Source organism: Eptesicus fuscus, chromosome 15 (genome assembly GCF_027574615.1).
Source record: "Eptesicus fuscus isolate TK198812 chromosome 15, DD_ASM_mEF_20220401, whole genome shotgun sequence".
NCBI classification, from domain to species: domain Eukaryota; kingdom Metazoa; phylum Chordata; class Mammalia; order Chiroptera; family Vespertilionidae; genus Eptesicus; species Eptesicus fuscus.
Window position 1 is genome coordinate 29420076 of NC_072487.1, and position 27098 is coordinate 29447173.

At 41.3% G+C, this 27098-nt stretch overlaps 2 long non-coding RNA genes across 3 annotated transcripts in view; one reads left to right on the forward strand and one right to left on the reverse strand.

Annotated features, from left to right (window-relative positions):
* The window catches only part of LOC129151606 (uncharacterized), a 183810-nt gene that overhangs the window by 3956 nt on the left and 152756 nt on the right, over positions 1–27098 (forward strand). The gene's annotated exons all lie outside the window — the stretch shown is intronic.
* On the reverse strand, positions 2803–7623 carry LOC129151607 (uncharacterized). The gene is made up of 2 exons (XR_008558248.1): positions 7574–7623; positions 2803–3638 (listed from the first exon to the last, which is right to left on the reverse strand). It is a non-coding gene; the product is annotated as an uncharacterized LOC129151607 (long non-coding RNA).

Sequence of the window (27098 nt, forward strand, 5' to 3'; positions counted from 1 at the left end):
GAACACAAACCCCTACCTCTCGATGGGAGGGGTGTCAGCCAGATTGTAAGAAGAACATGTGGGATGGAAGATATTGTAACCATTTCTGGGAAAAAGAATCTGCCCCATAACAACTCCATCTAATTTTTTCTGTGTAATTTTTTGTATGACCAAAAGGTTTTTAAATTAGGAAATATATCAGTCATACAAAAAATATAATGAGTACTTTTTTTATTTACCACCTTGCTTTAGAAACAAAACATTTCAAATAGTTAAAACCCCACTTTGTGTACATTCCTCTTTTCCTCCTTTTTCCAAAGAGATAAATATTGTCCTTAGTTGGGTATTTATTATTGGTATATCTGTCTTTTTACTTTTAATACTGTACATGTATCTCTAAACAATAGTAAATTGGGGTCTTTTAAAGCGTTATTTAACATGGTTCTTTATAATATTGAAACATTTTTTGAACTCAATACTATGTTTCTGAGATTTATTCATATTGATATATAGCTCTAAACTTACTTAAGGCTCAAATGGTAAATATGTTAAGTTTTATGGGCAGACAATCTCTGTTACAACTACTCATTCTGCAATTGAAGTACAAAAGTAGCTGTATTCAATATGCAAATGAATGAATGTGCCTGTGTTCTGATAAAACTTTATTCACAAATGTAGGTGTCAGAGTACAGAATTTGGCCTGTGGACATAGTTTACTGAGCCCAGCTTAAGTATATAATAAAAGGCCTGTGGCTGTAACGCCGTGATGCCATAATGACCAAAGAACTATTACCAGGAGGTGCATGGAGCACCTTGTGGTCCTGTGGCCCACAGGCTCAGATCGTGTTACTAAGGGAACGAGCCATAAGGTTCGGAGCAGCCAACAGCTCAGACACTCAACACTGGGGAGAGAGGAATGAGGACCAGCCAGGCACAAATGAGCTCACGAGGCCTGCTAGGTGGTGGCGGGGTCTGGGGTTCTGCCCTCTCCCCACCCCCACCTCCTATTCCCCCAGGGCACCGGCAGCGTGCGGACATGGCCCTGATGGCAGGCTTGGCCTAGGGGACCTTACATGTGCACAAAAATTGTGCACTGGGCCTCTAGTAAAATTTATGACACTTCAGATATATTGTGTTCTCTGAAAGTTACTTTAGGTTATAATCCATCCTTAACCTGATCCTTATCATGATCCTCTGCCTTAAGAAGAAATCTTGAGAAACACTGGTCTAGGAGTAAAATTGACAGATTTGCTGGATTTTGATTTGTGGAACACTTCAATGCATTCCAGTTTTTATCTTGAGAGTAAGTTATCAGTAAACTCCTGCCTTTAGACCCCTCTAGCCATCATCTTTTGAACTTGGCCTGTCTCTTTCTTACCATGCCTTCTCAGCCTAGAAAACTTAAAACTCAAATGTCAAGATTTCCCTTAAATGCCACTTCCTGCAGGATGTTTTTTCTGATACCTCCCAGGTGAAGGAAATGCTTCCTTCTTATTTCCCTACTTAATCCATATCTCTACTCAAACACTTAATTTAGAGCTGTAATTATTTGTTTGCATGACTGCCTTCCCCATTACATTCCCCCCTGCCTTTTTATTGAATTTATTGGGATGGCACTGGTTAACAAAATTATACAGATTTCAGGTGTACAATTCAGTGAACACAATCTGTTCACTGTATTGTGTGTTCACCTCCCATTACATTTTCTATTCTCTAGAGGACAGGGACATATTCTATTTATCTTTGTTTCCAACACAAAACTTAGAGCTTGGTACCTAGATATATTTAGTAAGGGGTTGTTGAAGGATGGAAAAAAGGGAGGGAGGTCACAGTTCCATAAATGTGCATAATCTGCAGGCCTCTAAAGGCAGAGATGACTCTGTTCGTCATTCTTACCTTAGAGCATTTCTTCATGCCCTCCCACTTCCTCTTTTCAGGGAGGCAGATAAATCATATCTTCCTTTATACAGATAACCATAATTTTTGCATAGTAAACACTTTACTATACATTTTCTTATAATCAGAATCTCTAGGTTCTAAAAGGTTGAACACATTCAAAGCTATCCTATTTATGAAGAAGATAAGAAAACTGAGATAATTAAAAATAGATATTTTTGCCGAAACTGGTTTGACTCAGTGGATAGAGCGTCGGCCTGTGGACTGAAAGGTCCCAGGTTCGATTCCGATCAAGGGCATGTACCTTGGTTGCAGGCACATCCCCAGTGGGGGGTGTGCAGGAGGCAGCTGATCTATGTTTCTCTCTCATCGATGTCTCTCTATCCCTCTCCCTTCCTCTCTTTAAAAAATCAATAAAATATATTTTAAAAAATAGATATTTTTCTAGACTTGTTTAGAGGGAAAAATGCAATGTTTCAATCTGTTTTCTTTAAACAAATAGCCAGATAGTTCTCCAACAAAATGGGTTTATTTGGGAACAATAAAGAATCGCAATCAGGCCATGTAGTCTAATGGGGAACCATACACACATCCAAAGAACAAAGGAGAGGAGCATTCTTTTATAGAGGAAAGGGAAAGTTCAGACGCTGTTGTAAACAGAGTCCATTGGAGGAAACAGAGTTCGAAGTGTAGTGGCTTTTCATTGGCTGAGTTATAACAGTCTTTATTGGTTGAAAGTTGATGCAGGCAAAGAGAAGATACTCATTCTGCCTGTTGGAGTAGTAGAGTAGAAAAACATCTTCCTATTGAAGTTGGAAACGTCTCTCTTCCTCTTTAGAGTGATTGACAATGAGTGACAGGCCCTCCCTGTAATGCCCAGTGTTCAGAATCCCCAAAAACCCCCCAGGAAGGAGCCAAGACCCGCTGTAACTGCAAGAGAACCTTTATTCGTGCTAGCACGAGCTCTCATCTCCAGCGCTCACCGGGGACCAAGAGAAATTCTCTCGCCAACACAAAGGCTTTAAGGGGGTCTCAAGCAGTGGGCAGGGAGAGTGTTTATGATTGGTCAGGGGTAGGGTGAGGGGTCCAGTTACACAAAGGCACACTGGGTAGCTTGCTTAAGGTGGACTGAGTCCATCTCTCTACATTCCTATTGGCAGGTTCATGCAATTGTTACATTCTCGCGGTTTTCTAAGAAAAAGGAGTTATATACATAGTTACACAGGGTGGAGGGTACAGTACATTTTGTGCTGTCCTGCTCTGCCCTTTCATTCCCCCCTTGTCTTGGGACACCCGGCTCAATCATGAGACGGTTTGCATTTTTACTTTGTCTTTTACTTCTGGTTAAGGCCTTTAGTACTACAGTCCCCAACAGTACTGTCCACAGTGAATTCCAGTTCTTCTCCTGCAGGTGTCGAGTTTCCTCCTGGCCTGCGTGGAGCCCAGGCTAGGGATCTCACGGGTGAGGCCGCTGGTTGCCAGGATCTAGGCCGTTTCCTGGTGCAGGAGCTGGGAGTGGTGTAGCCAGGTCTGGACGCCGTCTACTTCAACAGCCGTGGGCGTGCTCAGGATAACAGTGTAGCATCCCTTCCAGGTTGGGGTGAGTCCTTGGGCAGTGAACTTCTTTACCTATACCGAGTCCTTGGGCTGGAAGGGTTGTACAGGAACAAGCTTATGGGTGGCTTTCTGGGTATACTGCACAGCCTGTAAGGACTTGAGTAAGGGAATGGTTATGAATTCCAGCTTTCAGTTTCTTCCTGTCCCTGGAAAGGAAGCGGCAGGGGGAGGTCTATCATATATGATCTCTAAAAGGGGGAAACCCCTACTGGTAGGGGGTACACCTGGCCCATAAGAGGGTGAAGGGTAGGAGGTTGGTCCAGTTTTCACCAGTTTCTAGGGTAAATTCAGTTAAATTCTTTTTTTTTTTTTTTTGAGTCTCGCGCATGGTTGTCCTAAGGCTTGAGCTATATTTTGAGATATCTTGGCTACAAAAGGCGGGGCTGTTATCTGATCCTATGACTACTGGCAGCCTGAATCTAGGTATAATCTCCTGGAGTAATCTCTTGACAATTATAGAGGCAGTTTCTGTCCTAGTGGGGTATGCTTCAACCCAACCCGAGAAGGTGTCTATGAGAGCTAGCAGATACTTATACCCTGACGCTAGTGGCTTAATCTCTGTGAAATCCACCTCCCATGCTCTCCTGGGGAATTTCCGTGGGGCCCGAATTCTCAGGAGGACCCTCTTACCTTGCTTAGCATTTACCTGTGCACAGACATTACTTCTAGTGACTATGCTTTTAATTATTTTATCTAAGAGTACCTGCCTTGTAGAACTTCAGAAGTCTTGGTGACGCCAAGTGGGTAGCCTGGTATAATTGGGTAACTAACGTCCAACCTATAGCCTCTGGGACCAACAGTCTGTCATCTGGTAGGGTACACCAACCATCCGGTTCTTTAATGGCTTGCTTCTGTTCTGCCAATTCCTCCTCTTGTTTGGTGTAGGAGGGGGTCTGCATAGGTCCAGGTACGGCAGGGTTACTAAAACTTGTAAAGGCCCCACTGGTTTTTGGGCGGCTTCCTTGGCAGTTTGGTCTGCGGCTCTATTTCCTCTGGCTTCAATTGTCTTCCCTTTCTGATGTCCTTTGCAGTGCACTATTGCAACTGCCCTTGAGAGCCAGATGACCTTTAATGTGGCTAAAATGTTTTCCTTATTTTTAATTTCCTTTTTTACTGCAGTTGGTAACCCTCTTTCCTGGTGGATGGCACTGTGTTCCTATTGGAGGGCCTGGATTAAGGCCAAAAGCTCGACCTTTTGTGCTATGGTTCCCCTATTTAGGGACTGCGCCCAAATGGTGTGGTTCAGGGTGACTACTGCTGCCCCTGCACATTGGATGCCATCCTGAACATAACTGCTCCCAACCGTGAACAGTACCTTGTCTGGTGATGATAGTGGGGCATCTTTCAGGTCTGGACGAGCCGTTTGTACTGCGTCTGTTACCTCTGTGCCGTCATGAATGGGTTCCTCTGGCTCATCATCTGGAAGCTCTGGAAGCAGGCTGGCAGGGTTGATGGCCAGTGTCTTATGGAACCGGATGCAGGGCTGGTCCAGGAGAAGAGCTTGGCACTGGGTGATCCTGGTGTTTGACATCTATCTCTCCAGGGTACCTCGAAGGAGGGCCTCCACACCATGGGGTATTATTAGGGCTAGTTCCTGGCCCAGAGTTTGCTTATCTGCCTTCTTTACCAGCAATGCTGTGGTGGCTACTGCCCAGAGGCACGCTGGCCACCCTGCTTCCACGGGGTCTAGTCTCTTAGACAGACAGGCTACAGGTCTCTTCCAGGGACCTAGAGTCTGAGTGAGAACCCTTTGGCAATGCCTCTTACCTCACTCACGTGGAGGTGGAAGGGCTTCGTGAGGTCTGGCAAGGCTAGGGCAGGTGCTGAGATGAGAGCTTTCTTTAGCTCCTCAAAGGCCCATTGTTCTACTTCGGTCTAGTTCAGTGGCTGTGTTCCCCCAGTACTTGAGTCTAGAGGTTTAGCAATCCCTATGAGCCCCGGTATCCATAGGTTGTAGTATCCAACTGCCCCTAATAATTCCCGCTTCATCCCCCGCAATGGATATGATGGCAGTCCAAATAGTTTCTGTAGGAGGTCACATCTACATAGGGGGTACGGGCATTCTGGCATGACCAGAAATGAATGAGTTACCGTGTTCTTTCCGAGGTCCATAGTCCTTTTTGATGTCTAAGGAAAACAGGCAATTTGTCCGGTGGCTTCCTGGACTGCTGTCTTCTTAGAGGTTACAGGTCCCATAGGCCCTGTCAAGACTGAATAGGCTGTTTCAGTGTCCACCAGGAAACTAACAGGTTTGCCCCCCACTTGTAAGGTTACCCTGGAGGCTTAATAGAAAGGAACCCCGGTCCTGTCAGTCCTTTTCTTCTAAGTTAAAGACCCTTGGAGTCTGAGTCTCCCCTTTCTGCTTCTCTAGCTAACCTGCCAGGACATTTTCTCTTCCTGTGCCTCTGCTTCTTACAATAGGCATACTAATTCCTTCCTATTTGCTGCTGGCTTTTTCTTCTTTCTAATATTTCTCTGTTCTTCTTCTTACTAATTATAAACTTTTATAAATTTTATAATTTTAAATTGGTCTTTAAACTTTCTTCTATGTCTTAAAAAAATGCATAACTATGCCTCAAATCTTTTATTACTTTAAAATATTTAGAAAAGGCAGAGGGAGAAGGGAGCAGGCTCAGCCGCTTGAATTTCAAACTGTTATATTTTTCCTATAGATAAGCATCTCAGATTCTGATAAGCCTGGAATGGGGAATTTCTAGCTGCCGCCTTTAAGCCCCCTAACAGAACACGGTGAAAAGTGTCCAAGGAGTTGCCGAGGGTTCTTGGGTCTCATTGGGGCGGAGGGGGTCACAAGGGAATTTCCCTCCTTGTTGCTGCCTCTAGCCACTTAAAACAATCCCTGGAGGGGAGGGACACCGGGTGGGCAGAGGCAGGGAGCGCGGCGCGGGTCCCACCGAGGCGTTTTCATCTGGCAGCCCACTCTCTGTTCCCACTGGGAAAAGTGCTTGCCTCCTGCTAACGAAGGTGGTGTGGGGGAACCGGTGACCCCTACACTGTAATCAGACTCCCTGACCTTTCTGAAAAGCCACTCTGCTTGAGTGTGTTTCTATTAAAAATTACTGATTTCAAAATTATAACTTAAGAGTTGCCACACACACACAAGGACCAAGTGGCCTATACAATATTTTCCTTTTCTTTTAAAGGTTTTACAATGTACAATAATCATATCAAACTTAATGGCCAATTGAGACAAACACTTCTGAGACCGTTCCTCCACCACTGATTAAGACTGGGTGGTGGCGGGTGTCAGAAATAAGATTCACTTAGGTTTTGAGCTTGATGGGCAGACTTGGTGACTTTGCCAGCTCCAGCTTCCTTCTTATAGTTAATTTTAGAATGTGGTCCCTGCTTTAAATCTCTTTGGATTACAATTGTTATAACTTTATATCTTCAAATTAATAAATATAGACAGAAATGTTGTTAGGCAGGCCGATTCCCCCTCTGACAGAGAGAAAACACCCCTGGGAAAAAAAGGATCCCAGTGGCCACTCGGGGGGATTGCTACCTGTCAGAGCACTCAGCCTTAAACAAATTAAATGTGTTGTTGTTTTTTCTTCTATATATGAACAAATAATTATAACCAGGCAGACAACAAAATATCAAACAAACATCTGTCCTTATATCATTTCAGTAAATAAGTATTCTTATATTCTCGGGATCTAAGCAGATAACAGGAACACTGCTTCTAAGTCCCCTGATGGGGGCCTCCCTTTCTTATCGTCGCTTTTTCTGGCTTCTGCCATAGGCCAGTGGGCGGGACCAGTGTGTTGAAGGAAAAATCATCCTGCAGTCCGGCTCAGGGAGGGACAGGTTACACATGGAGCGTTGTTTCAGGAGAGGCAAAACCTTGATAAAAGTTCCGTAATTCAATCACACAGTCAAAGGTTAAACTGGAAGGGAAGAACCACTCAATGTCCTCTAAGAGGATTTTAACAAACTGATAACAAACTGACAAAACCTTGACAAATCAAAATTCAATAAATAATATATACATATAGGGCCCAAGACAAAAAGACAAAACAAACAGTCTTGATACCAACATGACAAAACACAAAACAAACACCTGTTGAGAGGGAGAGCCTCCAGCCCCTTCCGGGGGGTCCCTCTCTCCTCCCGCAGGAGGGAGAGCCTCCAGCCCCTTCCGGGGGGTCCCTCTCTCCTCTCGCAGGAGAAGATTTCTTGTGAGCTTAAAGCCTGGATGGCCTCCTGAAAGAAAAGATTTTTAATCCAGTTACAGATGCTATTAGAATCAGGATGAGAGAGGAAGGGAAAGTCCAGGTTATGTCCTCTCTGAGGATCCTAATAACTGAGAACAGTAAGTTAAACAAACGGTTAACGGGGTCTATAAAGAGTTAATAGTAACTTCAGCCTTAGTTCCACGTTGGACTATGATGTCACAGGCCTGTAAATCTTTCCGCCCTGTGAAGTTGTTAGCTGGGAGTCTCCGAGCACCAAAAGAGATAAGGAAGCTGTAAATAAAAGTTCCTTTGTTCTTTGAAATGTTATAAATGGATTCTTTTAAATCAACCTTAGAACTTTAAAATTCAATTTAATACAGTAAATTCACAAATCAGAGCAAACTGAAACCTTCATTTATACAAACAGAGGAATTTTTATCATCTAAGTGGGCTTATTCCCTCTCTGACGGAGAACAAAGGACTGAGAAAAAGGTGTCTCAGCAGCTGCAGGTCCGCCCTATCTTTAAATAAATTAAACAGCAGAAAGAGATAACAAATATTTTCACATTTATATTTATATACCAAACAGTCCGAGTTTTTGACTCCTACTAGATATTTACCAGAGTTTAAACAGACACCTGATTAATTTGCCTGAGGAAGCTCTATGGCCTTGGGGGGGGGGGGGGGAGATTAAGCTCCCCTTTCCACTCACTTGGAGTGGACTGAGTCTGTCCCATAATGTCCGTCAAGAGAGTCCACAAAACAAAACAAAAACAAATCAACACACACAAACAGAGGATCCTTAAGAAAATCCTTCCAACGCGAGTCCGTTGGAGCAGAACCAGAAGCATGGACGACGGCCTCACGCCGACCGGCGGGAGCGACCCACCTCGTCCCAGAAACCGAGGGGCATACACATCCCTCCTGAAAGAGGATCGAGACGTCTCCCGATGCCTCTAGCCCGTGGTCCTCCAGCACGTCTGCCTAGACCGCTTCGGGCACTGCCAGAAATTCAGATTTGAGCTCACACAAGAGACAAAGGACAAACAGACACCTACCGTGGCCAGTCAGGTTCTCCGGGTTTGGGGGTCCCTCGGAGGGCTTGGGGATCCCGGACGCGCCCCCAAATGTAATGCCCAGTGTTCAGAATCCCCAAAAACCCCCCAGGAAGGAGCCAAGACCCGCTGTAACTGCAAGAGAACCTTTATTCGTGCTAGCACGAGCTCTCATCTCCAGCGCTCACCGGGGACCAAGAGAAATTCTCTCGCCAACACAAAGGCTTTAAGGGGGTCTCAAGCAGTGGGCAGGGAGAGTGTTTATGATTGGTCAGGGGTAGGGTGAGGGGTCCAGTTACACAAAGGCACACTGGGTAGCTTGCTTAAGGTGGACTGAGTCCATCTCTCTACATTCCTATTGGCAGGTTCATGCAATTGTTACATTCTCGCGGTTTTCTAAGAAAAAGGAGTTATATACATAGTTACACAGGGTGGAGGGTACAGTACATTTTGTGCTGTCCTGCTCTGCCCTTTCACTCCCAACTCCAATTAAAGTGAGGTTTCTGTTTATTAATCTTCTGGTCTCACTAATACAATACTTAGTTTGCTATTAAGATTATTGCCTGTGAAGAGGAAAGGTTATTGATATTAAAATGCTTTCTATAGGAAGGTATTTTCCTCTGGTTTTCCAGTTGAAAACACATGTTGACATTATTTTGTTGACTTGCATGAGCAAGAATCCTATATAACTTAATCTATATCCATTTAGTAATTCATTTGTTTAATGAAAATTTAATGAAGATGTGTAGCGTGATAGGCCTGAATTTAAGTTGGATCTGCTCATTACCAGCATTATGAAATTGAGCAATGTATTTAATTTCTCTGAGCCTTGATTAATGTATCTGAAATGGGTATAGCACATCTCATGAGACAAAGTCTAATTGTATAGGCACTTAATAATACGTAATTTCCTCCATTTTTGTTACAATATCTTAGTGCATTCAATCAATAGAATTTATTTTGATTTTCTGTTGGTGATTTCCTGTTAGGGCACATGCCTGGGTTTTGGGCTTGATCCCCAGTAGGGTGTATGCAGGAAGCAGCCGATCGATGATTCTCTCTCATCATTGATGTTTCTATCTTCCTCTCCCTTCTCTCTCTGAAACCAATAAAAACATATTAAAAATTTTTTATAAGCATATTAGAGCTTTGGGTTTATTAGTTTGAGAAAACTCTTTCCTATAGTGTCCAGTCAGCTCAAGATGGACATAAATTATAAAGTGCTAACTTTTGCTTAGCAAATTTACATATCTTATTATCATTATTTTTAATCCTCACTAAAGGATATTTTCCCATTGATTTTTAAAGAGAGTAGAAGAGAGAGGGAAAGACAAGAGAGAAACATCAATGTGAGAGAAATATATCAATTGGTTGCCTCCTGCAAGGCCCTGACCAGGGCCTAGGCCAGGAGGAGCCTGCAACCGAGGTATGTGCCCTTGAACAGAATAAAACCCGGGACCCTTCGGTCCACAGGCCAAAGCTTTATCCACTGAGCCAAACTGATGAGTGCAAATTTACATATCTAAATTATTTTAGTGTTTTGTTAATTCAACAGGGAAATCATAATGTTTTTAAGGTACTTGAAGCAGCTTTCTATTCTCTTAGAAATCTCAGAGGATTTCCAAAACTCAAAAAGATCCATTGTCTTCTCTCTGCCCACTCCCAGACCCCAGATTTAAGACCTAAAACAACTTTGTAAGGTCCCCAAAATCACAATACAGTGCAAAAAATATAACAGCATAACAGTCTCATTTTCTCCCTGGTACCTGTGCAAGTAAACCAAATACATCTAATGCATTCCTTCCAACTATACGTTAAAATTGCGTTTTGTAAGGTTTCCATACAGTGAGGAAATTTTATTATATTTTCTAGGTTGTTGAAAGATAATTTTATAGGATATCTAGCCTAGATATTTTCTTTTACAAAATGCCATGGAGATTTTTATGATGAGCATTAATATGATTTATGTATTATAAAGAATTTTAGCAAAAGACTATGTTGCGCTGGGAATTACAAGGGACTGCTCTGGGCAAAATTATAGCTTTTCTTGGTTATCAACTGTCTATCTGTAAATTGAGATGAACAGGAAAGGTAGGATAGGTATACCTCAGAGATATTACTAGTTCAATTCTAGATTACTGCAATAAAGTGAGTTGTAATATATTTAAAATTTTTTTTATTTTAATAATTCTTTATTGTTGAAAGTATTACATATGCCCTCTTTTTTGCCCCATTGACCCCCTCCAGCCCACCCCTGGCTCTGCCTCAGGCCTTCACCACCCTATTGTCTTTGTCCATGGATTATGCATACAATACAAGTTCTTTTTTTTTTTTTTTTTAATATATTTTATTGATTTTTTACAGAGAGGAAGGGGGAGGGATAGAGAGCTAGAAACATCGATGAGAGAGAAACATCGACCAGCTGCCTCCTGCACACCCCCTACTGGGGATGTGCCCGCAACCAATGTACATGCCCTTGACCGGAATCGAACCTGGGACCTTTCAGTCCACAGACCGACGCTCTATCCACTGAGCCAAACCGGTTTTGGCAAATACAAGTTCTTTGATTCATTAACTCCCACCCACCCACCCTTCCCTGCCTTCTCTCTGAGATTCTGCACTCTGATCTATGCTTCCATGGCTCTGGAGCCACTCCATTCATCAGTTTATTTTGTTACTTAGATTCCACATATGAGTGAGAGCATGTGGTTCTTGTCTTTCTCTGACTGACTTATTTCACTTAGCATGATACTCTCCAGGTCCCTCCATGCTGTCTCAAAGGGTAAGAGATTCTTCTTTTTTACTGCTGCATAGTATTCCATGGTATAAATGTACCACAGCTTTTTTATCCACTCATCTAGTGATGGGCACTTGGGCTGTTTCCAGATCTTAGCTATTGTAAATTGTGCTGCTATGAACATAGGGATGCATACATTCTTTCTGATTGGTGTTTCTGGTTTCTTAGAATATATTCCTGGAAGTGGGATCACTGGGTCAAATGGCAGTTCCATATTTAATTTTTTTAGGAAACTCCACACTGTTTTTCATAATGGCTGCACCAGTCTGCATTCCCACCAGCAGTATACAAGGGTTCCCTTTTCTCCACATCCTCCCCAGCACTTGTAATTTGTTGATGATGGCCATTCTGACAGGTGTGAGGTGATATCTCATTGTCATTTTAAATTGCATCTCTCTGATGATTAGTGACTTAGAGCATTTTTTCATATGTCTCTGAGCCATCTATATGTCCACTTTGGAGAAGTGTCTATTTAGGTCCTTTGCCCATTTTGTAATTGGGATTGTTTGTCTTCCTTTTGTTAAATTGTATGAGTTCCTTATATATTTTGGATATTAACCCTTTTTTAGATGTATCATTGCCAAATATGTTCTCCCATATAGTGGAATCCCTTTTCATTTTGTTGATGGTTTCTTTTGTTGTGCAGAAGCTTCTTATTTTGATGTAGTCCCATTTGTTTATTTTCTCCTTAGTTTCCTTTGCCCTAGGAGATGTATCCGTAAACATACTGCTATGAGAGATGTCTGAGATTTTGCTGCCTATGATTTTTTCCCAGGATTGTTATGCTTTCCTGACTTACATCTAAGTCTTTTATCCATTTTGAGTTTATTCTTGTGTATAGTGTAAGTTGGTGGTCTGGTTTCTTTTTCTTTCTTCCTTCCTTCCTTTCTTTCTTTCTTTCTTTTTTTTTTTTTTTTTTTTTTTTTTTTTTGCATGTATCTGTCCAATTTTCCCAACACCATTTATTAAAGGAGTTGTAATCTTTTTGCTGGTGGAAGGTCTTGCCTTCAATTTTTAATAAATAAATAAATAAATGCAACATCTGTGAAGCATAATACAGCAAAGCATAATAAAGCAAGGTGCAATTAAACGAGGAAGGCCTGTATTGGATTAGAGTAAATCATTAGCTAGTGATGCAATGGTTCAGAGCTTAAGCTTTGGAGTTAGCTTTGAAGACAACTGTGTGAAGCAAACCTCAGTTTCCCCAATTGTAATCTATTAGATACCTAATAGCTTTGTTGTAATAATTAATGAGATATCATATGTAATTACTTATATCATTTAGTGAATGTTGACTGCCATTATCAGCAGCAGCTGTTGGCAGGACTCAGAAGCAATTGATATATGCTTTTCATAATGATAATTAAGAATTCCTTCTCCATCAAGTACTTGTGTTATACTTCTTGCATTTGTTAGTTTTTGCTGCATAATAAGCCACCTCAAAACTTGGAGGGTTAAAATAACAACCATTTATTTAACTCATTATTTTATACTAGAGGCCCGGTGCATGAAAATTCATGCACTGGAGGGGGGGTCCCTCAGCCCAGCCTGCCCCCTCTCACAGTCTGGGAGTCTTCAGGGGTGGGAGGCGACCTGGCAATCAGGGAAAGGTGACACCCATCACACCTCTGCTGCTACCACTGCCAGCAGTGTAAGCCTTGGCTGGCCCTGGTTACCTGAGCCTTGGGCAGCCCTGGGCGGCTGGGCAGCCGCCATCTGAGGCTTGCCTGCACCTCAGGCTGGCTCTGGGCGGCTGGGGGGCTGAGAGGACTGGGGGACTCCAGAGGCAGGTGCGTGGGTCCGCCTGGGGGCCCGGCCTTGCCATGCACCTGCCACTCTGGTGGGACTGAGGGGACTGGGCGCTGCCATCTTGTGGCTCTGGGCACCACCATCTTTGAGGGCATGGCAGATAATTAGCATATTCCCTCCTTATTGGCTGTGGGTGCCGCCATCTTTGAGGGCAGGGCAGTTAATTAGCATATTCCCTCTTTATTAGATAGGATATCAACAATTTGGGCTGGGCTCCACTGAGCAGTTCTGCAGGTCTCAAGTGATGACTGGATGGTCTAGAATAGTCTCACCTTAGATGATTTGTCTCTGTTTCATATGGTTCTAGCCTGGACTTGTTCACATGGTGGATGAGCAGGGTTCTAAGAGAGCCAGTGGCCTAGGCTCGGAATTGGCACCAGATTTTATTGACCAAAGGAAGTTTCAAGGCTAGCCCAAATTTAAGGAGAGAAAATCAGCTCCCCTTCTTAACAGGAGGAGCTGCAAAGACTCATTGCAAAGAGGTAGGCAGGGAAATAATTATGGCCATTTTTGTAATTAAAACACAATCTCCTACTATCCCTAGTTGTAATAGGTTGCCCAATGGCAAATTTTTAAGGCATTAGTAATCTTGTTATTGTATTTATCTTGATCTTCTAATCTTTGGTCCTATCACATGTTACTTCTGTAAGTGTGCTTCATATATTTGCTGGTTCAGGCTGGATTTGTTTGTCACATGACCAGTTGATGCTAGTAAACTTTGATTTACCTAAAATTTGTGACCCAGAATCATTTTATCTAATCCAAGCTAAGTCAAAACTAGATACTTTCTTGAGTGACCCCCTCAGAATATATATCATGGTACTATCTGAAAGACAGTAGGAATTATTGTTTTGTTTGTTTTAAATCCATAGCAATAAAAATTACTTTTAGGAATAAATATTTAGTTTCTTAAAACTTATCACAAGTTACAGTAGAATTAATAAAGATAAAAAGACTGACAATATCCTGTTAGCAAGAATATAGAGCAAGTTGGACTTTCATATATCGCTGGTGGGAGTGCAAATTGATTCAATCAAATTGGAAACCTGGGCAGTTTTTACATACCTACTACCCTAGGAGCAATTCCACTTATATACACTGAGTGGCCAGATTATTATGACCACCTGACGTTTGTAGGCAAATTAGCCGTACACTGAATCGTATGGGATATAGAAGCTGAAGTGCTGTTCGAACACCTTTGCTGTATGCAGTTACCAAGATAAAACGTCTCCAATTCGCACAGGAACACAAGGATTGGACAGTGGAGCATTGGAAAAAAGTCATGTGGTCCGATGAATCACGTTTCCAGTTGCATCATGCAGATGGCAGAGTGAGAATTTCGCGGAAATAGCATGAAAGCATGCACCCCACATGCATGAGTACAACCCTTCAAGCTGGTGGGGGCAGTGTTATGGTTTGGGGCATGTTTTTCTGGCATGATTTGGGCCTTTTAATTCATGTGGAACAACATCTGAATAGCACAACATACCTTGATTGTTGCTGATCAAGTTCATCCTATCATGTTGATGGCGTATCCCAATGGAGATGGCTTCTTCCAACAAGACAATGCTCCATGCCACAGTGCTCATATTGTGCAGGAGTGGTTTCAAGAACATGAGGGAGACTTTACCTTGCTTAGGTGGCCCCCACAATCACCAGATCTCAATCCAATTGAGCATTTGTGGGACGAAGTTAAAAGAGCCATCAGGCAGCTGGTTCCACAACCATCAAATCTCACAGAACTGGACAGTGCTCTTCATCAGGCATGGTGTCAGATTCCTCGCATCACCTTTCAACATCTTGTGGAGTCAATGCCAAGAAGAATCGCTGCAGTATTGAAGGCAAAAGGTGGCCCAGCAAAGTACTGATGGGGTGGTCATAATAATCTGGCCACTCAGTGTATATGCAATATAAATTAGTGCATATATCCAACAAAGTATGTACAAGAATGTTCATATTGGCTTTAGTTATAATAGCTCTAAATTGGAAATCACCAAGATGTCTATAAATAGGAAAATGGATGAACAGTTTGCAGTATATTCATACAATGGAATACTAGACTGTGATAAAAAAAGAATGAATTACTAATATATGCCACAATATGAGTGAATCTCAAAAAATTATGCTGAGTAAATGAAACCAGGCACAAAAACTGCATTCAGTATGATTCCCTTTATGTAAAGTTCAAGAAGATGCAAATTTAGTGTTAGAAGTCAAAACTTTGGGGAAATTGGTGGTGCTGACTAGGGAAAGCAAAAAAGAAACTTTTGGGTGATAGTGATCGTATATAATAAAACCCTAATATGCAAATCAACCTAACGGCAGAATGACCAGTTTCTATGATGTGCACTGACCACCAGGGGGCAGATGCTCAACACAGGAGCTGCTCCCTGGTGGTCAGTGCGCTCTCACAGGGGGAGCACTGCTCATCCAGAAGCTGAGCTCACGGCTGGTGAGTGCAGTGGCAGTGGCGGGAGCCTCTCCCAACTCTGCTGCAGGCGGGAGGTAAGGAGCGAGGGGTCCCGGACTGTGAGAGGGCGTAGGCTGGGCTGAGGGACTACCTCTCCCCCTCCCCCAGTGCACGAATTTCGTGCACTGGGACTCTAATGTTCTATATTATGATCTGGATAGTGGCCACAGGAGAGTTTATATATGTAAAAATAGTAAACTATACACTTACGTAGATATAATAAATGTGTGTATAATAAATGTGTGTACTAGTATATGTCTATACTCACATAATTATATAGATGCCCTTCTTAGAAAAAGTAATTTTTAATATCTATCTATTAATTATATTAATGAAAATATAAATCCTACCCCTGGCCTCAGGGTTGATCTGTATAGAGAAATAAAAAGCTTTTTGTTCTTCCTCCTCCTCTTTCAGAGATTAATTAGGATAAAGCCCAATAACAATTTGATCTGGTCAAAAGTAAGGAAAAGCTAAATTTAAAAGCTGCTGCAGGTTCTGTCATTAAAGATATTGATGAGAGGTTGGTTGTTTTGTTTTTGTGGAAAGGTATGGTAGTGTGTGTATGCATGTGTGTGAATATGTATGTATATGTGTGACCATGTGTGTACATATGCTCTGTGAGTGCATGTGGTGAATGTGTATGTATGTACATGTGCATTTTCTGCTAGATTTCCATAGGAGGAGTGAGGAGGCATAGCTTTCCTCTAAAATTGCAAAGGTTTCATGAAAGGATGTATTGCTTTGAGTCTCAAAATTTTGCTGAAGATCCTGAGTGCTATTATTGTAGATATAAATGCAGATATGGGGAAATGTTCAGTTTCAGATTAATTGCTCTGGGTGGAGCACAGAGCCTAGGACTAGTATATTACTCCTATGTTAGGGAGTAAGATATTTCTAAAGTAGGATTAGCATCTCACTGTGAATAAAAAAGGAAGGGCTCTCTGGGGCAAAGTAAACTTTGAAGGAGGGTGGTAGAAACAAGTCTAGGAACTGTGGTGCTCACCCAAGGGAGCACTTATTTCTGTTCCTTTGGACCTTTAACATCCATTTCTATGTCTTTTTCTACATTGTAATTCACTTTATGTCTCTCACAATTCTCCACAAAAGCCTAGTAGCCATTCTGTAGCCTTATATTAGTGGTGTTGTGGGATCCGTGGGCAGGGAATTAAGAGAAAAGGCAGTAAATGGAAGAGCAGCTTTATCACCTCGCTTCTTCCTGAGGCCAATGTAACTAGAACCACAGGGTTTTAGTGAGGGGGAGGATGGTGATCCTAGAATCCTCAAGGCCATCAAGAGTGAAGTGAACCAAACCCCACTATTGTAGGGGTGGTTGTGGAGTTATGTGACAACAGAGAAGCTGCCGTAGCATGGACAAATGCAGGAGGGGATGGGATACCAATCCCTGAGGTGAGGCAGGGATTGGAAAGGTGGGGGGAGGGAGGAGTGAGCCCACAATTGGCTCACAGTATTTTAATATCTTTGATAAAAAGACTGGAATGACATGTGAATGAGATGATAGGAAAGAATGAGACCTATTGGATTTTTTTTTTCATTTGTTGAAATATACCTTGTGTATATTTTAAACAGTCAAAATAAAGAGCTAAAATGCATTTGCATTTAGCTTCCTGATATAATGAAATTATGGGGACAAATTGAAGCAAGATACAAATTTTAAAAGTGAGGTTATACTCAAAAGATATTACCCATGGACACATGGGGTGGTGAGGGCCTGGGGTGGGGGGGAGGATGGGAGCAGGCTAGAAGAGGTTAATGGGGGGAAAGGAGGACCTATGTAATACTTTTAACAATAATATATATATATATGAATGAAATGATGACATAGAGGAAAAAAAGATATTCCTTGAGGATTTCAGCTATTTTGAATTATTCATAGATCAGTGTGTGTGTGTGTGTGTGGGGGGGGGATCATGGATTAGAAATGAATGTGATTAGAATTGGTGCATATCTTCAGCTACTTTATCCAAAGTCAGCAAATATGCTCAATGAATTTTAATTGTCAAAAGGTCAAAAGGAACTCAAGGAGAGTAAATGTAATTGAGTCAGGGGCATGCACTTGTCAGATTTTGTATTCAGTAACTTCAGTAAAGCAACTCTCACAATATTGCTAGAAGATTTTTATATGTCCCACTAGAGGCCTGATGCACAAAATTCATGCAAGAGTAGGCCTTCCTTTCCCCGGCTGCCGGCACCAGCTTCCCTCTGGCATCTGGGACCTGGGATTCCCTGGCAGCCCCAGCTTCGTCTGAAAGGTCATCTGGAAGGATGTCCAGTCTAATTAGCATATTATGCTTTTATTATTATAGATAGTCTTTGAGTTTAAGTAGAAATAGAATAGATGCCCCTGAATGTCTCTTTTGAAGCAGAAAGCCCAATCGGGCCAATAGTAGAGGTAGTATGGTATACAGAGGAAGTATGATTTCCCTGTATCTCTTCTGGGCTTAATCCCAATCCATATATAGTAACTAGCATTATAACTTTGAATGTGGCCCAGTTTGGGAGCAGTCAATTCAACCATGGCGTAGTCATTAAAGTATCTAGACCTACATGGTCATTCTATTTGCTACTATGTATAGAATCAGTTTATCATTTTCTGGTAAATTATTTTCAAGATTCCTAAAGTGATTATTTTCTATTCTTGTTGGTAGGCATTTATCTGTGGGTTAAAAATACTTAGTCATTTAAATACTCGATGATGTATTATTAGTGTGCTAGGGTTGCCATTAAAAATACCACAAACTGGGAGGAACCAAGATGGTGGCAAAGGTAAACAACTAAACTGCCGCCTCGCACAACAATTTCAAAACTGCAACTAAAAGACAAAACGTGCCAAAACCGGTTTGGCTCAGTGGATAGAGTGTCGGCCTGCGGACTGAAGGGTCCCAGGTTCGATTCCGGTCAAGGGCATGTACCTTGGTTGCGGGCACAGCCCCCGTGCGGGGTGTGCAGGAGGCAGCTGATCGATGTTTCTCTCTCATCGATGTTTCTGGCTCTCTATCCCTCTCTCTTCCTCTCTGTAGAAAAATCAATAAAATATATTTAAAATAAATAAATATAAAAATAAAAGACAAAACGTCTACCACCCAGAACCACGGGAAAGCTGGCTGAGTGAATGATTTACAACTAAGAAGGAAAGAGAAAGGAGCACAAACGCTGAAAAGCTGAGGTACGGAAGCGTGCGAATCGGGCTGGTGGTGGGCGACTGGGCGCGCGGCTTTTTTTCAACCTGAAGGGAGACAAGCTCCTGATCACTCTGAAATCCAGTTTCTGGGGACACGCGGGGGACCCAGATGCCTACGGGGAGAAGCTGGGCTCTTGGGCATCGAGTCGGAAAGTGAGAGTGACTTTTTTGCAGAGGTGCGCCCAGCAATCATTGTTTACTGCGCTGGAGCGTGGGACGCAGGGACTTGGAAACATGGAAAGGCAGAGACTGCTGATGGCAGCCATCGCCGTTTGCCACACCCCAGCCTAGTGACGCCCTGAGACCCCGCCCCACCCTGAGGCCCCGCCCCACACATTCTACAAACCCACCCAGGCTCCACACAGCGGCTTTTGCATATAAATGGCCTGCTCTGTGGAAGCTTAACCAAATAAACTGCAGCTCCAGTCAGACTGCTCCAAAATCGCCAAACCCCAAGCAAAGAGGAGAAAACTGTAGTTCTTGCTGTAGCTCCTGCTGGGTGGCCTCAGACAGTAGCTGACCTGCACCCCATTGGAGATCCAGTAACTAGTGTATCTAGTGGTCGGTGTGAGATGACACCAGATTTCAACCACTCTCATAAGGGACACATTCAAGAGGCAGACTCAGTGAGCACCAAAGCCCTACTGGAACAAGTCCTGTCCCATAAACGTGTCTCCAGCACTGCAATTCTTCCATTATAGACATAGCGGGTCCTCACAGCCAATTGGCCTGGAGGTCAATTCCTGCCAGTGACACCAATAATCAAGGCTTAACTACAACAAGGCTGTACACACAGTCTACAAAGGGGTGCACCAAGAGTGTCCACCTCAGGTAACTGGGAGGCTGACCCATTGAACCAATAGGACACCTAGTACACAAAGCTACCCTACCAACTCAGGGAAGCAGCGAAAATGAGGAGGCAAGAAAACAGATCACAAATGAAAGAAATGGAGGAGAACAAACAAATGGACATAGAGTTCAAAACCACGGTTATAAGGTTTTTCAAGAATTTCATAGAAAAGTCCGATAAATTTAATGAGACCATCGAGGATATGAAAAAGGACCAACTAGAAATTAAACATACACTGACTGAAATAAAAAATATTATACAGAGACCCAACAGCAGACTAGAGGATCACAAGAATCAAGTCAAAGATTTGAAATACAAAGAGGCAAAGGACATTCCTCCAGAGAAGCAAGAAGAGAAGAGAATTCAGAAAGTTGAAGATAGTGTAAGAAGCCTCTGGGACAACTTCAATCGTACCAACATAAGAATTATGGGGGTGCCAGAAGAAGAGAGAGAGCAAGACGCTGAAAACCTATTTGAAGAAATAATGACCGAAAACTTCCCCCACCTGGTGAAAGAAATAGACTTACAAGTCCAAGAAGCACACACAACCCCAAACAAAAGGAATCCAAAGAGGACCACACCAAGACACATCATAATTAAAATGCCAAGAGCAAAAGACAAAGAGAGAATCTTACAAGCAGCAAGAGAAAAACAGTTCGTTACCTACAAGGGAGCACCCATACGATTGTCAGCTGATTTCTCAACAGAAACTATGCAGGCCAGATGGGAGTGGCAAGAAATATTCAAAGTGATGAATAGCCAGAACCTACAACCAAGATCACTCTACCCAGCAAAGCTATCATTCAGAATTGAAGGTCAGATAAAAAGCTGCACAGATAAGAAAAAGCTAAAGGAGTTCATAACTGCCAAACCAGTATTATATGAAATGCTGAAAGGTATTCTTTAAAAAGAGGAAAAAGAAGAAAAAAGTAAAGATAAAAATTATGAACAACAAATACATATTTATCAACAAGTGAATCTAAAAGTCAAGTGAATTAAAAATCTGAGGAACAGAATAAACTGGTGAACATAATAGAATCAGGGGCATAGAATCAGAGTGGATTGATAATTCTCAGGGGGAAAGGGGTGTCTGTGTGGGGGGTACGAGAAGAGACTGGACAAAAATCATACACCTATGGATAAGGACGGGGGGGGGGGGCGAGGTAAGGGCAGAAGAGGGGGTGGGAACCGGGTGGAGGGGAGATATGGGGGGAAAAAAGGAGAAACAATTGTAATAATCTGAATAATAAAGATTTTTTTTTTAAATTGAATTTTCTTTTTTTTTTTTTTTTTTAAATATATTTTATTGATTTTTTACAGAGAGGAAGGGAGAGGGACAGAGAGCCAGAAACGTCGATGAGAGAGAAACATCGACCAGCTGCCTCCTGCACATCCCCCACCGGGGATGTGCCCGCAACCAATGCACATGCCCCTGACCGGAATTGAACCCGGGACCCCCCAGTCCGCAGACCGACACTCTATCCACTGAGCCAAACCGGCCTCTGAATAATAAAGATTTATTAAATTAAAAAAATACCACAAACTGGGCCGAAACCGGTTTGGCTCAGTGGATAAGAGTGTCGGCCTACAGACTGAAGGGTCCCAGGTTCGATTCCGGTCAAGGGCACGTACCTTGGTTGTGGGCACATTCCCAGTGGGGGTGTGTGCAGGAGGCAGCTGATCAATGTTTCTCTCTCATCAATGTTTCTCTCTATCCCTCTCCCTTCCTCTCTGTAAAAAATCAATAAAATATATTTTTTAAAAATATACCACAAACTGGGTGGCTTAAACAAGAGAAATTTATTTTCTCATTGTTTGGAGGCTGGAAATCTAAGATTAAGGTATTAGTCCTGGATGGCATGGATCAGTGGTTAGAGCACTGGCCCTTGCACCAAAGGGTCTCAGATTCAATTCCTGGTCAAAAGCATGTACCTGGGTTGTAGGTTTGATCTCCAGCCTAATCGGAGTGTGTATGGGAAGCAATGAGTTGATGTGTCTCTCTCACATGGATGTTACTTTCTCTTTCTCTCTCCCTTTCACTGTCTTCAAAAATCAGTGGGTGAGGATTAAAAAAATGTGTTGGCAAGTTTGGTTCCTCCTGATGCCTGTCTCCTTGACTTGCAGATGTCTACCTTCTCGCTCTGCCCTCACATGATTTTTTTTCTGTCTATATGTGTGCATCTCTGGTGTCTCTCTCTCTCTTCTTATAAGGCTATTAGTCATATTGGATTAGGGTCTCAACCATATGCCCTTTTTTAACCTTAATTACCTGTTTAAAAGTCCCTAATACAGTCCCATTGCAGGTTAGGACTTGTTGATCTGAAAAACTAAACACTTTATTCAGGAATGGCAGAGAACTGCAATTTGGGACATGTAAGCTATGGCAAAGAGAGGTACATTCTTTTATAGAGGAAAGGGAGGAGCTGTTATAAACAAAGAGTTCATTAGATAAAACTGGGAGTTTGAAGTGTAGTGGCTTTTCACTGGCTGGGCCATGGTTGCAGGGGAGGAAAATAATCTTCCTACTGCTGGGGTAGCAGAGTAGAAAACAATCTTCCTGTTGGAAATGCAAGGAACTTCTCTTTATGTTTGGGTCAGCCCACAAAGAGTGGTAGGGCATGGGACCTTCCCCTTCTGGCTATCACAACTCCAAAATTGGTTGAGTTCTCTTTTATTAATTTTCCCAGACTTCAACATACAAATTTAGGGGAGAGGGAGACACAATTCAGTCCATGGGATATTGATGCACTCATGAGCTTGAAATTCTCTCTTTACCCCTTTTTCTTTCAAGATGACAACTTATTACTAATTATAAACAGCAAAATACCTTAGGTAACAGATAAATTACTATTAGAAAATCTCTTGGAAATAATTTAGAAATTTAAAATTTACTTCAGCCACGTATAAACTCAGATTGCTAGGAGCTGAATAAATTATAACTACATATCAAATTTTTTTTCTTTTTAATTCACTTAATTATGCAAAAATAATTTTGTGACTTTTGTGTTAACAATGAAAATGGTTATAGTATTTATCAATAATTTTATTACTTTATTTTTATTTAAGTGTATTACATATCTTTTTTTATTGTTTAAAGTATTACATATAGTAGTACATATATCTCCTTTTTCCCCCCCCACATTGATCTTCCCCCATCTTCCCCTCCCCCCTGTCGCATGACCTCATCCCACCCCCCCAGTGTCTTGTGTCCATTGGTGTGCTTATATGCATGCATACAAGTCCTTTGGTTGATCTATTTCCCTCCCTCCCCAACACTCCACAGCCTTCCCGCTGTAATTTGACAGTCTGTTAAGTGCTTTACTGCCTCTGTATCTATCTTTTTATTCATCAGGTTATAATGTTCTTTATTCTCCATCAATGAGTGAGATCATGTGGTATTTTTCTTTCATTGCCTGGCTTATTTCACTTAACATAATGCTCTCCAGGTCCATCCATGCTGCTGCAAATGGTAAGAATTCCTTCTTTTTTATAGCAGCATAGTATTCCATTGTGTAGATGTACCACAGTTTTTTAATCCACTCATCTGCTGATGGGCATTTAGGCTGTTTCCAAATCTTAGCTATGGTGAATTGTGCTGCTATGAACATAGGGGTGTATATATCCTTTCTGATTGGTGTTTCTAGTTTCTTGGGATATAGTCCTAGAAGTGGGATTACTGGGGCAAATGGGAGCCCCATTTTTAGTTTTTTGAGGAAACTCCATACTGTTTTCCACAGTGGCTGCACCAGTCTGCATTCCCACCAGCAGTGCATGAGGGTTCCTTTTTCTCCACATCCTCGCCAGCACTTATCATTTGTTGATTTGTTGATGATTGCCATTTTGACAGGTGTGAGATGGTACCAGATTGTCGTTTTGATTTGCATCTCTTGGATAATTAGTGACTTGAGCATGTTTTCATGTGTCTCTTGGCCTTCCTTCTGTCTTCTTTCGAAAAGATTCTATTTAGGTCCGTTGCCCATTTTTTTATTGAATCATTTATCTTCCTTTTATTAAGTTGTATAAGTTGCCTGTAGATGTTGGAGATTAAACCTTTATCAGTGATAACATTTGTAAATATGTTTTCCCATACAGTGGGATTTCTTGTTGTTTTGTTGATGGTTTCTTTTGCTGTGAAAAAGCTTTGTATTTTGATGTAGTCCCATTTGTTTATTTTCTCTTTAGCTTCCATTGCCCTAGGAGCAGTATCGGTGAAGAAGTTCTTTCGGCATATGTTTGAGATTTTGCTGCCTGTGGATTCCTCTAGTATTTTTATGGTTTCCCATCTTATGTTTAAGTCCTGTATCCATTTTGAGTTTATTTTTGTGTATGGTGTAAGTTGGTGGTCTAGTTTCATTTTTTTTGCATGTATCTGTCCAATTTTCCCAATACCACTAGTTGAAGAGACTGTCTTGACTCCATTGTATGTTCATGCCTCCTTTGTCAAATATTAATTGAGCATAGTGGTTTGGGTCGATATCTGGATTCTCTATTCTATTCCATTGGTCTATATGTCTGTTCTTGTGCCAGTACCAGGCTGTTTTGAGAACAGTGGCTTTGTAATACAGCTTGAAATCTGGTATTGAGATCCCACCTACTTTGTTTTTCTTTCTCAGGATTGCTGTGACTATTCGGGGTCTTTTTTTAATTTCAGATGAATTTTTGGAGAGTTCTTTCTAGGTCTGTGAAATAGGCTGTTTGTATTTTAATGGGGAGTGCATTGAATCTATAGATTGCTTTGGGTAGTATGGACATTTTAATGATGTTGACTCTACCAATCCATGAACATGGTATGTTCTTCCATCTGTTTACGTCTTCCTCTGTCTCCTTTTTCAGTGTCCTGTAGTTTTCCACATATAGGTCTTTTACCTCTTTAGTTAAGTTTATTCCTAGGTATCTTAATTTTTTTGGTGCGGTGGTAAATGGGATTGCTTTTTTAGTCTCTCTTTCTGTAAATTCACTATTGGTATATAGAAATGCCATAGATTTCTTGGCATTAATTTTGTATCCTGCTACATTGCCGAATTCATTTATTAAGTCTATTAGTTTTTTGATGGAATCTTTCAGGTTTTTTATGTACAATATCATGTCATCTGCAAATAAGGACAGCTTTACTATATATCAAATATTAATCTTAAAAATTCAGTTATCTAAAATGTTGTCACTGCCGAAACCGGTTTGGCTCAGTGGATAGAGCGTCAGCCTGCAGACTGAAAGGTCCCAGGTTTGATTCTGGTCAAGGGCACGTACCTTGGTTGCGGGCACATCCCCAGTAGGGGGTGTGCAGGAGGCAGCTGATCGATGTTTCTCTCTCGATGTTTCTAACTCTCTATCTCTCTCCCTTCTTCTCTGTAAGAAATCAATAAAAATATATATATAAAATGTTAGTCACTGGCAAGTAAACAACAACAACGAAAAAAACTGCATAGAAAAATGACTCTGTGAGAAAGAATAAAATGATCTGATCTTTTTTTTTAAGAACTAGTGATCTGTCTTTTTTACTTCGCAAATTAAAACAATCTCAAAACCCTTTTTTCCTTTTAACGATCATATTAGTTCTAAAATAGCCAAAGCAAATAATTTTGTTTTCTAAACCTAGATAGTTAAAGTGAAATGTTTTCCTTAAAAAAACAAAGAACCCAATAATTCCAATTAGTAAGTTCTACAAATATGTAGTTAGAAAAGAAAGAGCTTTGCATATATAACCCAAGTGATAGAAGCTCTATGTACATTTTATCTTAATAGCTATTCAAACTTTAGGCAGTGCCAGGTGGGTACTTAAAATATCGGGGGGACCACGTTTTAAAATATATATATTTTTATTGATTTCAGAGAGGAAGGAAGAGGGAGAGAGAGAGAGGATCATTGATTGGCTGCCTCCTGCATACCACCCAGGTATGTGCCCAAATCGGGAATCAAACCAAGACCTGCTGGTTCATAGGTCAATACTCAACCACTGAGCCATGTCGGCCAGGCTCTGGAGGAGACCACTTTGTAAAGTATATGATTGTCTAATCACTATGTTGTATACCTGAAACTAATATAAAATAATATTCAATGTAAACCATAATTGAAAAATAAAAAATAATAGCTATTCATTTTAGAAAAAGAGGAAAGAGTGTACTGAGGTAAATAATTTTAAAAGATGATTATTCTGATTTGGCTCGCCTACTTTTTAAATAATCATGGGATGGATGCAAGAGAAGCAGCCTGTGGTTGCTTGATTGGTTTGTCTGCAAGTCTGGAGTGTCTCTTGAGTGCTGGCAAGGTTCAGTGTGCTTGTTCTCACAGAAATTATCCCCATTTTGAAAGTCCAAACCTTCATTGGGGCTTAAAATAAGACATTACAGCCCCACAGTATAAATATAAAAGACGTTTAAAATTTAGTTTTCAATATTTGAGTTAGAAAAAGTTTGCAATCTGTTCTTTTTCTCCAATAACCATAACCACAGATTTCATCCACTGTAAATATCTTAATTTTACTTTTGTTGTTGCTGCTCAATGACATTTTCCGAGAGAAAAGAAATTTTTATATACCTGTATGTTTCACTTTAATAGTTTCTAGAATGTCTTATGAACATTAAGAGGAAGTCTCACCCCTTTCTCCCTGCCGCCCCCCAACACTGGTAAATAAATGCACTCCGAAAGCCTATAAAGCAATGATAAAAATCTATTACAATATCCACAAAAATTCCGTTATAATGAGAAGTTGCCTTCAAAAGCTTTTAGTACCTTGCTTTATAGGGTAAAGTTTAGAGAACAATGTGGTAATTCACATTGAGTTCCACAAAGGTAAATATGGTTTAAAGTAGTCCAAAAATCAGAATTAATAAATTTTAAAACAATAAAAATGACTGTCTTTCTGAGCCCAAAACTTGTTTCATTTTTTTTATCTTTAATACCTAGGAAATACATATTTGTTTTAGAAAATAGAGATAAACACAATAGAAAAAAATCAATTGAATTTCTACCTTATTCAAGAGAAAACCACTGTGAATTTTAAAATATTAATACCTTTAGAGCCCTAGCCATTTGGCTCAGTGGATAGAGCGTTGGCCTGTGGACTGAAGGGTCCCAGGTCTATTCTGGTCAAGGACATCTACCTTGGTTGCAGGCTCGATCCCCAGCACTGGTGTCTCTCTCACATTGATGTTTCTCTCTCTCTCTCTCTCTCTCTCCCCTTTCCCTTCCATTCTTTCTAAAAATCAATGGAAAAATATCCTCGGGTGA